The 13,735-nt window shown below is 33.9% G+C and overlaps 1 long non-coding RNA gene across 1 annotated transcript in view; it reads left to right on the top strand.

Annotated features, from left to right (window-relative positions):
- LOC133249366 (uncharacterized) overlaps nt 1-13,735 on the top strand; it is a 31,670-nt gene that overhangs the window by 7,580 nt on the left and 10,355 nt on the right. The window contains exon 2 of the long non-coding RNA XR_009736923.1: nt 12,065-12,136. This is a non-coding gene — a long non-coding RNA (uncharacterized LOC133249366). The remainder of the gene's footprint in view (nt 1-12,064; nt 12,137-13,735) is intronic.

The following is a 13,735-nucleotide window of genomic DNA, read 5'->3' as shown; positions in this document are numbered from 1 at the left end:
AGGTCTGTTATTTAAAAGGTCTGTTATTTAAAATATGGAGAGTATACCTTGAGGCTGATAGAAGGGCATTTTTAGCAGTAATGATCAGAGGTGTGATGATAGAATCTAATTAGGTGGTTGCTAGAAGGTTGGAAACAAAAGGAAGATCACTTGCAGAAACTAAAATGTATTAATACCAAATTAGATGCTTAGTCAATATAACCACGACCGCATGTGGTAAGTGCTTATACCTCACAGAAGCAGTTAATTATCTCTCTTCAATTTACTAGTCTCCGCTTGAAATCCAACTTCAGCCATATATTTAATGCCATAGTTGAGGAAGATGTAGGTTGCCCCCACCACATATGAAACAGAATCAATCTATTTCTTCCCCAGAGAGTGACATTTAATCACCCCTGTGTTACTAGGCTTATGATTGGGATTATGATTATTATTCTCATTAGCTTTGGAGGCTTTGTGCTTTCAAAGACTTTATAGCAAATCACATACCCACACAGAGATGTCCACTGATCACCAGTTCTCCAGCATGCTTTATCAAGTGGCCCCTGAAGAAACTTCTTAATATTTCCTAGTGCATGGTTTTAAGTTGTTTTTATTCTATATGGAATAGATGCAGGCCACACACAGACACACTTAAATTTTAATTGTACATCTGAATCGACATTATACATTTGATATCTAAAAATAACACTTTGGTCAAGATTGTTGGTTTTTGAAATATCCTCTTAATTTTATATGCTTTAAAAATGGATGAAAATTACTTGAAAGGGATAAATAATATTGTCTGATGTCTAAGAATTTATGTATACTTAAAGGAAATCCAAGAGCTTTATATGTAATAAAAATATCAATATTCTAAGATTCCTATTGTGTTCCATCACTAAGTTATGTCCAACTCTTTGCAAACCCTTGGACTGCAGCACGACAGCCTCCTCTGTCCTTCACCATCTCCCGGAGTTTGCTCAAATTCTTATCCATTGAGTCAGTGATGCTATCTCATCATCTCAGCCTCCCTATTTACTGAGTCACTATTGAAAGACTAATGTATCAAATAAAACATAGTAGAAAATGCATTATTTAATTCTGTCAGTAAAAAGTTTTTCTTTCATGTCTTTTAGGATTTTTTTTTGACAATTCAATTAATATTTATTTTATCACCTACAAAGCACTGTACTAGTGAATTTAGGCATCTGGGAATAAAAATATCTCAGTAGTAAGCCCTTACTCTTTGGCAAACATTGCACTAAGTGTTTTATATCTCATTTTTTCTTAAATAACCTCAGAAAGTATTACTATTATCTCTATTCATTTGTGGGAAAATTGAGACACAGAGGATTTACCCAAAGTCACACAGATTATAAATGATTTATCCTGTCTTTGGACATCAGTAGTATAACTCCAGAACTTTACTGTTTTTACTTTTGAAAATGAATCTATCCTCTTCCATTCTCTATCTAAATTTAGTTTTTCCTATTTCTGCTTTTTAAAAGAAGATCTGAAATTATAATAAACCAATCCAAAATAAACACAAACACTGAAACATTCACTGCTAGCATAATTTAACTATTTGCTATGTTTTCTTTGGTAATTAATTTTAAAAGTCATTTATTTGTTCAAAAAACAACATACACACACATACACACATGTTCCATTGTTTTGGGATAATATAATATAGGGCAAACATACACTGTCAGCTACATTAATTTGTGGTGCCTAGTGAGAAATGAAACTACGAAGTTCCTTGTTCAAAAACTAAGAATTTTAAGATAGAGACAGATATGTATTAAACAAAAAGAGACTGCATAGGTCATATGCCCATGATGCTGGCTCTAGCAAGACACCATAGGAGTATATATATATATATACACACATACATATATATATATATTTAATGCCATAGTTGAGGAAGATGTAGGTTCCCCCCCACCACATATGAAACAGAATCAATCTATTTCTTCCCCAGAGAGTGACATTTAATCACCCCTGTGTTACTAGGCTTATGATTGGGATTATGATTATTACTCTCATTAGCTTTGGAGGTTGTGCTTTCAAAGACTTTATAGTGTATATATATATGTGTGTGTGTGTATATATATATATGTACATATGTATGCATGTTTGTATATTTGTGTCCTATGTGGTGCTAGTGGTAAGAATCTGCCTACAAGAGATGAGGTTCGATCCCTGGGTCTAGAAGATCCCCTGGAGTAGGACTTGGCAACCCACTTCAGTATTCTTGCCTGGGAAATCCTATGGACAAAGGAACCTGTTCGGCTACAGTCCATGGGACCACAAAAGTCGGACATGACTGAGCACACACACACATGTGTGAAAAATGAAACTGTTAGTCACTCAGTAATGTCTGACTCTTTGTGACCCCATGGATTGTAGCCCACCAAGCTCCTCTGTCCATGGAATTCTCCAAGAAAGAATACTGGAGAGGGTAGCCATTCCCTTCTCCTGCGGATTTTCCCGACCCAGAGATTGAACTCGTATCTTCTACATTGCAAGCAGATTCTTTAAAATCTTGAGTATAATGTGTAGGACATATGGCCACAGAGAGGTTTTTTTGTTATTAATTTTTACTAAGTAGATGCAAATACTTAACTGATAGTCAAGTACGTTCCAAAGAGATTCTTTTTTTTTTTTTTGGATGTGTATGTCTAGTTGCTCCAACTCCACTTGTTAAAAGACTACCTGTTATCCATTGTATTGGTTTTCTCCTTGGTCAAAAATCAATTGGAATTATTATGACAAAACTTTATGATAAAGAAGTCTGAAAACAAAATTTTAAAACCAAATATCTCATTGCCACTCCAGTTTCAAAGTCTTGAGATCTCATCTTTCATTGAATGTCATTTGCATTTTCCAATTTGCTTTTATCAGGTTTATCCTGTCAATAAGTAAACTATATATATATATATATATATATATATATATATACATGTCAGCATGAAAGTCTAAAATGTTATCTTCCTCATGAGATTTTTTTTGATTGACTTTCTTTAACTAAATAATCAAATATACAATTCTAGTTGATTCTAGAACATATTAAGATAATTTTAATATTTTTATTAAAATGTTTACATGACTATAATTTCTAAGGTTTTTTCCCAACAATTTAGCAAACATTTTTATTTCATGACCAGGTTCCAGTTAAATGTGCAAAACAGCAAGGAATTGTTTGAATATATATTAAAATGTAAAATTTAGAAGTACAAAATTAATAAGTATTTATCAGGATATGTGCCTGAATTAAACACTATAATAAATAACAATTACATAATAAATTTATATTCGATTTAAAACTAGAAACTTATGAATTACATAAAATTTAGACAATCAAAGTAACCCATACACAGGGTATGTTATACTATTACCTTTCCCTCCATTTGGTGAACCAGGAAAAAGTGCTTGCAAGAGACAGAAAATTTAAGGATATTTGTTCTTGTTTAATCAAAAAGAAAAACAATGGTGTTTCCTGCTCTCATTCATATATAGTTATGCACATGAATACACACAGCCAATAAAGCAGCAGTTTTCTGTTTTCTATCTTTATTTATTATTAACTATATAGTCTTCATTTAAAGACACTCTTTTGTGTTAAGAGGATTGGTCAGGTGTGTTTAGGTATTTCAGTAACAGTTTTCAGCACCACGTATTTCTTTGAAGGGGAGGAAGGCACGAAACTGGATAGTACAAGCATGAGACACATAAAGAAGAGAATATGTCATCACCATCATGAAAAACCTCTTTGAATGGCAATGACATGAGTTTATAATATCTGAGCAAAGCAGCCAGAGTTCCTATTCTCTAGTAATGTAGCAATAAATAACAGAGGTTGTGTTTTAGAAACATCCTTGATGAGTGATCTGGAATTCTTAACACAAATTCAAGTGTCTGATAGCTCTTAATGGTTCATGTGACATAATGAGAAAGCTGTAATTTCATTATCCTGGGAAAATCCTGTTTAAATTAAGTAGAACATTGTGCTTTGCTTTATCCTTTACTCATTCATTTTTAGCTTCTGAAGGGTGGGGGAAAGGGTAGGATGGCAAAAGAGGTATAAAAATATATTGGCCTAATTGTCCACATCTCATTGGTCCTTCAGGGTGTTCATGATAATGCATTTATATCTTTGTCCTTGGCTTCATATGCACCCAAAGACACTCAAGTCTTCCTAGTAACCTTAATTAGAGACTACTCAGAAATAATTCCCATCTTAATATCCATCCAACTGAATGAAGCTTTTGCTGATGAGTATGCCAACAAAAAATTTACCTAAGAACGTATCTCTGTATATGAAAGGAGAAATATAGTTTGTAAAGGGAAAGATGAAAACCCCTTATTTCTTGACAGAAGGAAGTTTTATACAAGATATAGTAAGACAGAAATTTTAACATATTTGCAATGATTTAGAAAATTACTCCATGGAATGATTTGAAGTTGTGTTGAATATGAAACTAAGCAAATAAAAGTAGACCAAAAATATTATTTGTTTTTGGAAAAGGCAAAGAAGAAATAAAATATTGCATAAAATAAAAATTGCATAAAAATAAAAAATAAGAAATAAAAAATTCTTAACATATTTAGATTTTTCATTTTAAGTAAAAAAATGAAAATATTGGTAATAGAAGGATAGAAAAATAGATAAACAGATATATAGATAGGCAGGTGGGTAGGTAGAATGTAGCATGGTCAGTCATAGCCAAATGTCCTGCAATAAAAAAAGGAAAACAATTTAGAGGTTTCTTATTGATGACCTACACATATATCTATATTAGTTTCTTAGAAGAAAGATAACTATTAGTTTGTACTACTTGTAAGGTGATAATACTGAGTATAACCACTTTGCTGAAGTTAAAGTGTCTGCCTTTCTCTTTGATTCAAAACAATGCAAAGAAAGAAAAAAAAGTGAAGTCGTTCAGTCGTGCCCGACTCTTTGCCACCCCATGGATAGTAGCCTGTACCTAGCTCCTCTGTCCATGGAATTTTCAAGGCAAGAGTACTGGAGTGGGTTGTCATTTCCTTCTCCAGGGAATCTTCCCAACCCAGGGATGGAACCCAAGTCTCTCACATTGTAGACAGATGCTTTACCTCTGAGCCACCAGGGAAGTCTGCCTTTCTCTTTGATTCAAAACAACACAAAACAATGGATAAATTACTAAGACTTTTTGCCACATGATTTCCCCATTGTAAAAGTTAATAATATTGACTTTCTCAAAGGGACCATGAATATTAAGGAGGTAATAATATGATTCTAAGGTTGAAATAGATGTCCAACAAATCCCATGTTACTTACCATAATGGAAAGTAAAATGCTTGTGCTATAAGGCAAGATCATCTTTGTTCAACTCAATGCAAGACAACTGAACTATCATCTAAAAATTTCCTCCAGTTTCACACAAAGGTGTACTTTTATTTTGAAGAGTAATTTCCTATATAATATATTTAATTTTCTTAAAAGATAAAGTAAATTAGAACCAAAGCACATGCAAAGTTATTTAACGGCTAACTACAAACCTTCAGCTAAGCATTCCTTATCACAAGAAGACATTATTGCATTACTACTTGTAATCTCCCGTGTGCCTGATTGCTCTAGCACTGTTTAATACACTGCTGCCAATGATTATTGACAAGGAAATGATCACAGTGTCATCATTTTCTTTTGAATAAATAAATACGTAATGATAAACAGCTAACATTTACCTTCCTTTCACATAGCAAACACTCCCAAAGTGACTGTTATTATACTTGCAAGATACTGTTCTGAGTCATCCATTAATTTATAAGAATGATTTACATAAAATTTCTTATTGAAATCCTTCAATAACTCTACATGGAAAGTGTTTTTTGAGTACTATTTTATAGATGAGTAAACTAAGACATAGAGAGGTTAAGTAACTTAACCAAGATAATAGTCAAGGTTCTTTAGGGAAACAGAACTAATAGGAAACATAAATATATGGAGATTTATTATGAGGAATTGGCTCACACGATTATGGAAGCTGAGAAGTCTCACAATCTGTTGTCTTCAAGCTGGAGACCTAGGAAAGGGGGTATGTAACTCAGTTGAAGTCCAAAGGCCTGAGAACCAGGGGAGCCAATGGTACAAATCCCTGCCCAAGGGTAAAAGATGAGATGTTCCGAGTCATGGAGTGAAGCAGAAAAATAAGGGGTAATTTTTCTTCTTTCTTTACTTTTTGTTCTATTCAGGCCCTCAACAGATTGGATGATGCCAACCCACATTGGAGAGGGCAATTTACTGAGTCCACTGACTGACCTGCTAATCTTATCCAAAAATACCTTCACAAGCACACCCAGAAATAATGTTTAACTTGAGTACTCCTTGGCCCATCACATTGATACATAAAATCAATCATCACAATCAAAGTCCCCTAAGTAACTGACTCTAGGGAGTCTGAGCTGTTAACCATCATGTTCAATTGTAATTGTCATATGCAACATATAGCTTGATGCAGAACTAATGCTACAGTCTATTAAGCTACAAGATATAGAAAATGTTGAATATGCTAGTTTATTCATGAACTATGTAATATTTTCAGAAATATAATTCTAAATTTGAATCACTAAATATTATTACAAAGTTATTAAGTATTTTATTAAATATTCCACTAACTGAACAACTCAAAAGGTCTTTAAATCTGTAAGAGGATTACAATTCACTAAGTGTTTAAGAATATTTGAGTAACATTTTAATGGAAAAATAACCTGCATAATTAGATTAAAATACTAGCATAAAGATTATGTTTTATAACCTTCTTTGGATAGATTTCTACGTGGGACACTGTTGAGACATACGACTGTAGAGTCTGATGTCCATCCCACATTGCCGTCTTGTAGTTAGTTGTTCCTTTCCTCAGGACCATAGGACTCTGAGGAATGAACAGTTTGAAAACCTAATCTTAGATTAAACTAATGATTTTAGAATTTATAAATATTACCCAAACATGATCAACTTCAAGTCTATTTTATGGAAAAAGCAATAGCAATTATATAGCCATATAAAATATATACAAAAATATTTGCCTTGAAATTGCAAATATCATTTTGTCATTCTGAGGAAATGATTTTAAGTTGCCTCTGTCACTAACCAATTTATATTATTTTGGTCAGTTGTCACATACTGTAATGTCTCAGTTTTTACTGAGGTGGTTTTATTACATCTTCTCCTTTGCCATATTTTTTCTCTCTTTTTAAACATTGGTGAAATAATTTGAATAGTGCACCCAAATAACTTTTCCTGAACACAATTATCTGACTGACTAGGATAAAAAATTTACCTTTAAGTATTGAATTAAATTCATCTTCCCTTTCCTAGCAGTCTGGTTGGGCCAGGTCACCTCAGGCCCCAAAGCCACTCCTCAGAGTATCTGCTCTGAACCAGAAAATAGATCTGTTAAGCCAATGCCTTATGATCTGTGTTTAACAAGTTTTACATTGGGATAGAAATTTTAGGTTTTACAATTATTCAGAGAGTTAGATACAGATAAGTTAGCACAGAGTGGACCTACATGTAATGAAGATATGAGGGAACAGAGAGGAATTCCTCAGTTGTGTCATAAGTGGTGAATATGGACAGATAACATGTCTTTTTGAGGTAGGGAATGGAACTGAAAGGAATAGCACCATGCATGCTAGTTATACAATTAAAATATTAAGGTCATGCCGATTATATAATACATCTATTTAGTTGTACTAAGGACCTTTTTTTCTAGTAGACGCTATAAGATATCAAGTGCATACGATTTTGTGAAATGGTTTCCTTGGATACATGCAGTCCTGATAACTGATTTGAATTTAAATTCATGAACACCATCTAACCATATTTCCTTAACAAATTCACTTTCCCAATCTCTATCCAGTTATTAAGTTCTTTATAATCAGTGCTTGTGGAAACTGTAGCCCAAATTTCTGGATGGCAACCTAATTATAGGAAACAGCCTAGCCTTGGAGTCAGACAATGTGGTCTTAACTTGGTTTCCTCATTTCTTAGCTCTGTGACCTCAAGTAAATAAAATAACCCTCATCTCAGAAAAAAAAAAAAAATACAGCTAATAATAGGTACTCCACCTAGTTGCTATTAAAATTAATATGAATGCACACATAGGGAGCCCAAAAAGTGTCAGAGAAAAAAAAGGACCCAGTACAGGACACAGTATTCAAGAATTCTACTAACTGATAAATATTAGTAAAGCCTACCTAAATATTTCAACATGGAATTTAGAGTATACTGATGGACATTGGAGAAGGAAATGGCAACCCACTCCAGTGTTCTTGCCTGGAGAATCCCAGGGACGGGGGAGCCTGGTGGGCTGCGTCTATGGGGTCGCATAGAGTCAGATACGACTGAAGCGACTTAGCAGCAGTAGCAGCAGCAGATGGAGATTTTATATGTTTTGAAATTTACGTTTTCTTGGAGCAGTTGCCCCAGAAATAAAACATATGAGAAAAATCCAGAGGAAGATGCGGGGTGGTCAGAGAGTAGTCGGCTTTCCATTTTGGAATCCGCAAGAAATGGGCATTAATAGTCTCTTGCACACTGTGTTTATGCTGAAGAAATACTTAGCATAAAAATTGTCTGGATTAAGGCAGATATAGGTCTTCCCTTAGGCTGCACTTGGCAGAACTGTTTTGAGTGGACTTGGAGGTCCCAAATTCTAAGGCGATTAAGCCAGTGGAAATAGGCTTGATAGAACTGGTTATCTCTTTGTCCACAGTATGACAAGCCTTATTCACAGTAAATCAGTTCCTGATGATGTTTATTTTTTCCAGCTTTACCTCAAATTGATTCAAGTAACAAAGTGATAATCATGGGCATGAGCTGAGAGATCTTCATATCCAGGAAGGAAAATGCAAAAGCTTAGCCACAGCTGATGTTCGGCTTGGGGATTTAGGGAAAATCTGTGACACGTTACTTCTGAGGATGACTTGCAACCCAACACAGCCAGCATCTGTGTGATCACACTTGAATGCAAACACCTGTAACATTTATAAAGCGTCTTTACACCAGTTTCTCCTGGTATAGAAACTATTTGAAATCAAGAGAACTCATACGTTCCTCACCTTTCCTAAGTCTTCTTTAAGGGGATGAGGGGAGGAAAGGGAATTGTTGACTCTACCATCTGCTTTTGTTTCTGCTCAACGGCCTGACCTCTTCCCTTCTTAATAAACAAAGGAGGATTGTATTGACCAATTCATTTTCAAAGAGAGTTAAAGTGGGGCTTCCCCAGTGGCTTAGTGGTAAAGAATCTGCCTGCAATGCAGGAGCCAGGGGTTTGATTCCTGGATCAGGAAGGTCCTCTGCAGGAGGGAAGGACAACCCACTCTAGTATTCTTACTTGGAGAATCCCATGGACAGAGGAACCTAGCAGGCTACAGTACACAAGGTCGCAAAGAGTCGGACATGACTGAAGCTACTGGGCACAGGGCAGTGTATAATTTGAGTCTCTCACCCACCCTTTTGCCTGAGAGGAACCTGAAAGCAATATTCACATAAAACATATTCACTCGGGAAATAGTAGTATTGCTTTATTTACTGATCTTTACCATGTTAGTAGGGTTCTTGACTACTATGTCTCATACTGGTTGCTTTTTTCTCACTTTCCTTCTTCCCTATTTCCCTTTTTTGTTTCAATATTTTAAATTTTATAATGCTTAAGGTCTGTTTACTTTTATATATGTTGTCTTAAAGTCTTTGGAGAAAAGCTAATCCAAAAATTAAAATGCTTACATAAGTAGTCACAGAGGCTAAGAAATAACTTGCTCAAATATTATTGTTTCTTTTGACTAATGTCTTCCTTTCAATGATAATGACATTTTGCAGTCAAGGTCTTTTATTGTAAGTACCTAAGAGAAAAGTCCATATTGTTAAATTTTATTTCTTTTTGATTGCATGAGAAAAACAATAGCTTTTCTTTTTCATTACTTTTCTAGTTTAATATATAAACCATTTACCTCAAGGAGCCTGTATGATGAAAAATAATCACTTATTAAAGACTCACTTCAAATTCTAATTCCTGTATGTTTCAATAATAATGCATCGTATTCTTGAATTTTCTCCTTTATTACTTACTATAAAATCTTAATCAAGAAAACAGTTGTACAAAGAAGTTGTATCATTAGCTCATTTTAAAGTGCAATTTTATTTTGAAAACTTTTGATAATTAATTGAGCAAGCTCCCAGAGTTGTTGATGGACAAGAAAGCCTGGCATGCTGCAGTCCGTGGGGTCGCAAAGAGTTGGACACAACTGAGCAACTGAACTGAACTGAATTGATAATTAAAACAGCAAATGGCCTCATCTGCTTAGCTAACTGTATCTCATTTTTCTAAACTTTATTCTTCTATTCTATATTTTTATTTTACCAAAGCAAACTCCCAAAAGCCAACAAACTTCATATTACGATCCTTACCTATAAAGAGAGAAACTATGTTAGTACAAGCAGGAATATATGTGAAGAGTGGCCACTGTATTACTGAAAGAACCAGTCACATATCACTGACTTCCTTCTAGTTACAATTTACCTCCTTCAAAAAGTGATGATTTATTTACTTCTAGAAATAGAAAAGGAGAAATACCCAAAGGCAGTACTAGAGTAAATCATCTTTATTGACTTCATTTCTAATGACAAATAAATTGTATTTAAAAGTGAATTTTTTTCAGCATGGCATAAAGTAGAAAGTCTGGCAATGTTGGAATAAATTCATCTTAAATACAATTAAAAAGAAAGTGTAAATAGAAAGATATTATTCAAGTTAACACCCAGAGCTGAGGTTAGGTGGTGATGTAGGAGAACAAGTTAGCATCAAGAGAAACACTCCAGGTGCTATCTGTGGCTTTGGTTCTATTTAATAGATGAGTGCACATTTATAAAATTATTTAATTCCTCTGAGCCTCTGGCTTTGTAACTCTTTTCATAGTTGTTTTGGGATAAATACTTATTTTTTTTTAAATAAAAATAAAAGCCTTTGAAAGAATAACAAAAATTAAATTATACATAGAAATGACTAATATATTTATATTATGATAACGTTCTCTTTTTCTTTGTACTTTTATAAGTAAAATTGAAATTTTAATACTGTAGTTAAGTTAGAAAGTGTAATTTTCTGAGAACAATTGACTAGCTCATATCAATATGTTGCTTTATTAACTGTCTTTCTGGAATTTTCCTTTACAAAATTGAATTCCATTACAGCTCTCTAATATTGCTACTCTATTATCATAGTCTTCATTAATGCATAATTATCCTTACTCCTTCTCCATATTTCTTTTGCTGAAGACTAATGTAAAATTGCAGTTTATTAATTATGCCATTATAAAAATCCTTGTTAATTTGTTACTTCCTGCATGTATCTATGAGCCTCCCCTTTCTTGATTCTCTTCCCTGATCTACCTATGTTTATTTCTATTGATTGCCTTAATCTTTTTATGTTATAACTTTTTATGCAACTGAAGTCAATTTATATTTAAAAGACCAGGGCATAGTTGTACCTGAGTATATCATAAAAAGCTTGTATGCTGTAGGTGTTTAGATCAGAAATAATCATATTAAATAGCTTTCATAACATTCTAAAGGAGATTTAAGGACTGAGGGGAGTCAAACAGTAGATTTCAGGATATAACATGTACCTAAAATTCATATTGAAACTGAAGTAACATATTGACAAAACAGTAGAGAGGAAAATCAACAAGAGGGGAAAAATCCAACTGTCAATAAACTGCCCATTCAGAGTCACAAAGATCTTTTAGGTAGAATACTGGCCAGATTGCTACCTTTCAGCCATGTTATGTTATTGCCATTGTTCTTATTGCTGTTTTGCCCATAGTCTTTGTATTTGGCTCTACTTTTATGCGTGTACCAGAAATGAAGGGAAAGCCCTGCCTAGAGCATTAATGAATTAAGGAATGATCAGACATATTATGGTCTTTCTGAAATACTTTAAGTTATTTTATAGATATTAACTGTTCTATTTTAGGAAAAGAAATGTATCATGAAAACTTTTTGATTGATTATTTGTTTGTTTTCACCATACTTTGCCAGTGTGCTATCTTGACTTTTGGTGAGTCCCAGGAGATGGAAAACGATGCTTTGACACTTCTCCCTGACATTTTTGTGAGTTTCTTGGCAAACTTCCTCTCCCAAGCCTTCTGCCCTTCCTACCAACCCCTTGCCAATGACCCTACCAGACACCTCTAGGTTTGGGGGCAACTTTGAAGGTTTTCAGATAAATATTTGCTTGCTTTCTATACCAACTTACTTTTTCCCTGCTTCACTTCACCGATAAAATAGGTTTTTTTTTTTCCTCTGAAAATACAATAAAAGTCAAATGTGTCTGCTACTGTAAATTCTGTGTTATGACTCCATCTAAATGAGTTATGGCAACTAGTTCTTTCATGTAAGCCTAAAGCAAATCTTCTCATTGAGTAGCCATCTTATGATTTGTTTATGTTTACATCTTCATCTGGGAAGTATCTTCCAGGATCTCAAAAATCCTTGTAAATGGCTGTCATCCATAGATGCATTTTCTACTACATTTTACTGTCAAAACTAAGCTTTTGTTAGCCTCTTTTCTGACCAGCCTTTAGTGAGTGAAATCACAGTTCATAACATTTATGCTTTGAACTAGCTTCTGAAGACTACGGAGGTAGGGAAGAGAAAGTATTTTGTTTTTATTATTATTGTAAATAATAACCAATATTTGCATAACACTGTATAGTTTTAAATGTGCTAGCACATGAATTACCACATTAAATGAGACAAATGAGGAAATTCAGAGTTAATAATTTCAGCTCCTGAATGAGATAGTTTCATTTTTCCTTCTCATTACCAGTCTTGAGGAGCATGTCTATTAAGTTCATGTTTATTATCTGTGAGGATTCCAAATGCAGCTGGAATGGAGTATTGAAGGGAGGAAGAGTGACAGCACTGTCAAGCTGTGTGATTAGGAAACAGAAAATGATTTTGGCAATAATGTAAGTCATGAGAAATTATAGGACAGCAATAGATACAGTGAAGCAAGAAGCTAGAAAAAAGAAAAAACTAAACTTTATAAAGCAGGTAAAAAGCATTAGAGTATTAGAATAATAAATTAAGATTTTAATATCCTTTTAGAATTTACTTGATATAAAAACATGTATTCAAAACATATACATACAGTTATCAAGATTTAATTTCAGCTGCTAATGGAAAGATATATGATGGAAGAAATCAGTCAACCAATATCAGCTAAAATTAATTTGATGCCTTGGAAATATAAAGCTTATAATTATATATCTTCCCCCAAATTCTCTAATTTGAAATATTTATTCCCTGGTGACTCAGCTGGTAAAGAATCTGCCTGCAATGCAGGAGACCAGGGTTTAATCCCTGGGTTGGGAGGATCCCCTGGAGAAGGGAACGGCTACCCACTCCAGTATTCTGGCCTGGAGAATTCCATGGACTCTATAGTCCATGGGTTTGCAAAGAGTCAGACATGACTGAACAACTTTCACTTTCACTTTAATCTCACCAAGCAATTACTAATATTTATTTTATTCCAATACCAATAACTGAAATATAAATCTCTATGTAACCAGAAAACATGACATGTTCTTTAAATCTTTCTACAGCATCCACAGCCCTCCAACCCTCCAACCTCCCAACCCCAAATATCAAAGAATACAAGATGAAGACCTTGGAATTCTTTAGATACACTCTTAAAATATTCAGAGT

The sequence above is a fragment of the Bos javanicus genome, chromosome 6 (genome assembly GCF_032452875.1).
Source record: "Bos javanicus breed banteng chromosome 6, ARS-OSU_banteng_1.0, whole genome shotgun sequence".
NCBI lineage: Eukaryota > Metazoa > Chordata > Mammalia > Artiodactyla > Bovidae > Bos > Bos javanicus.
The sequence above is the reverse complement of the archived record's forward strand: the minus strand, read 5'-3'. Positions and strand labels throughout refer to the sequence as shown.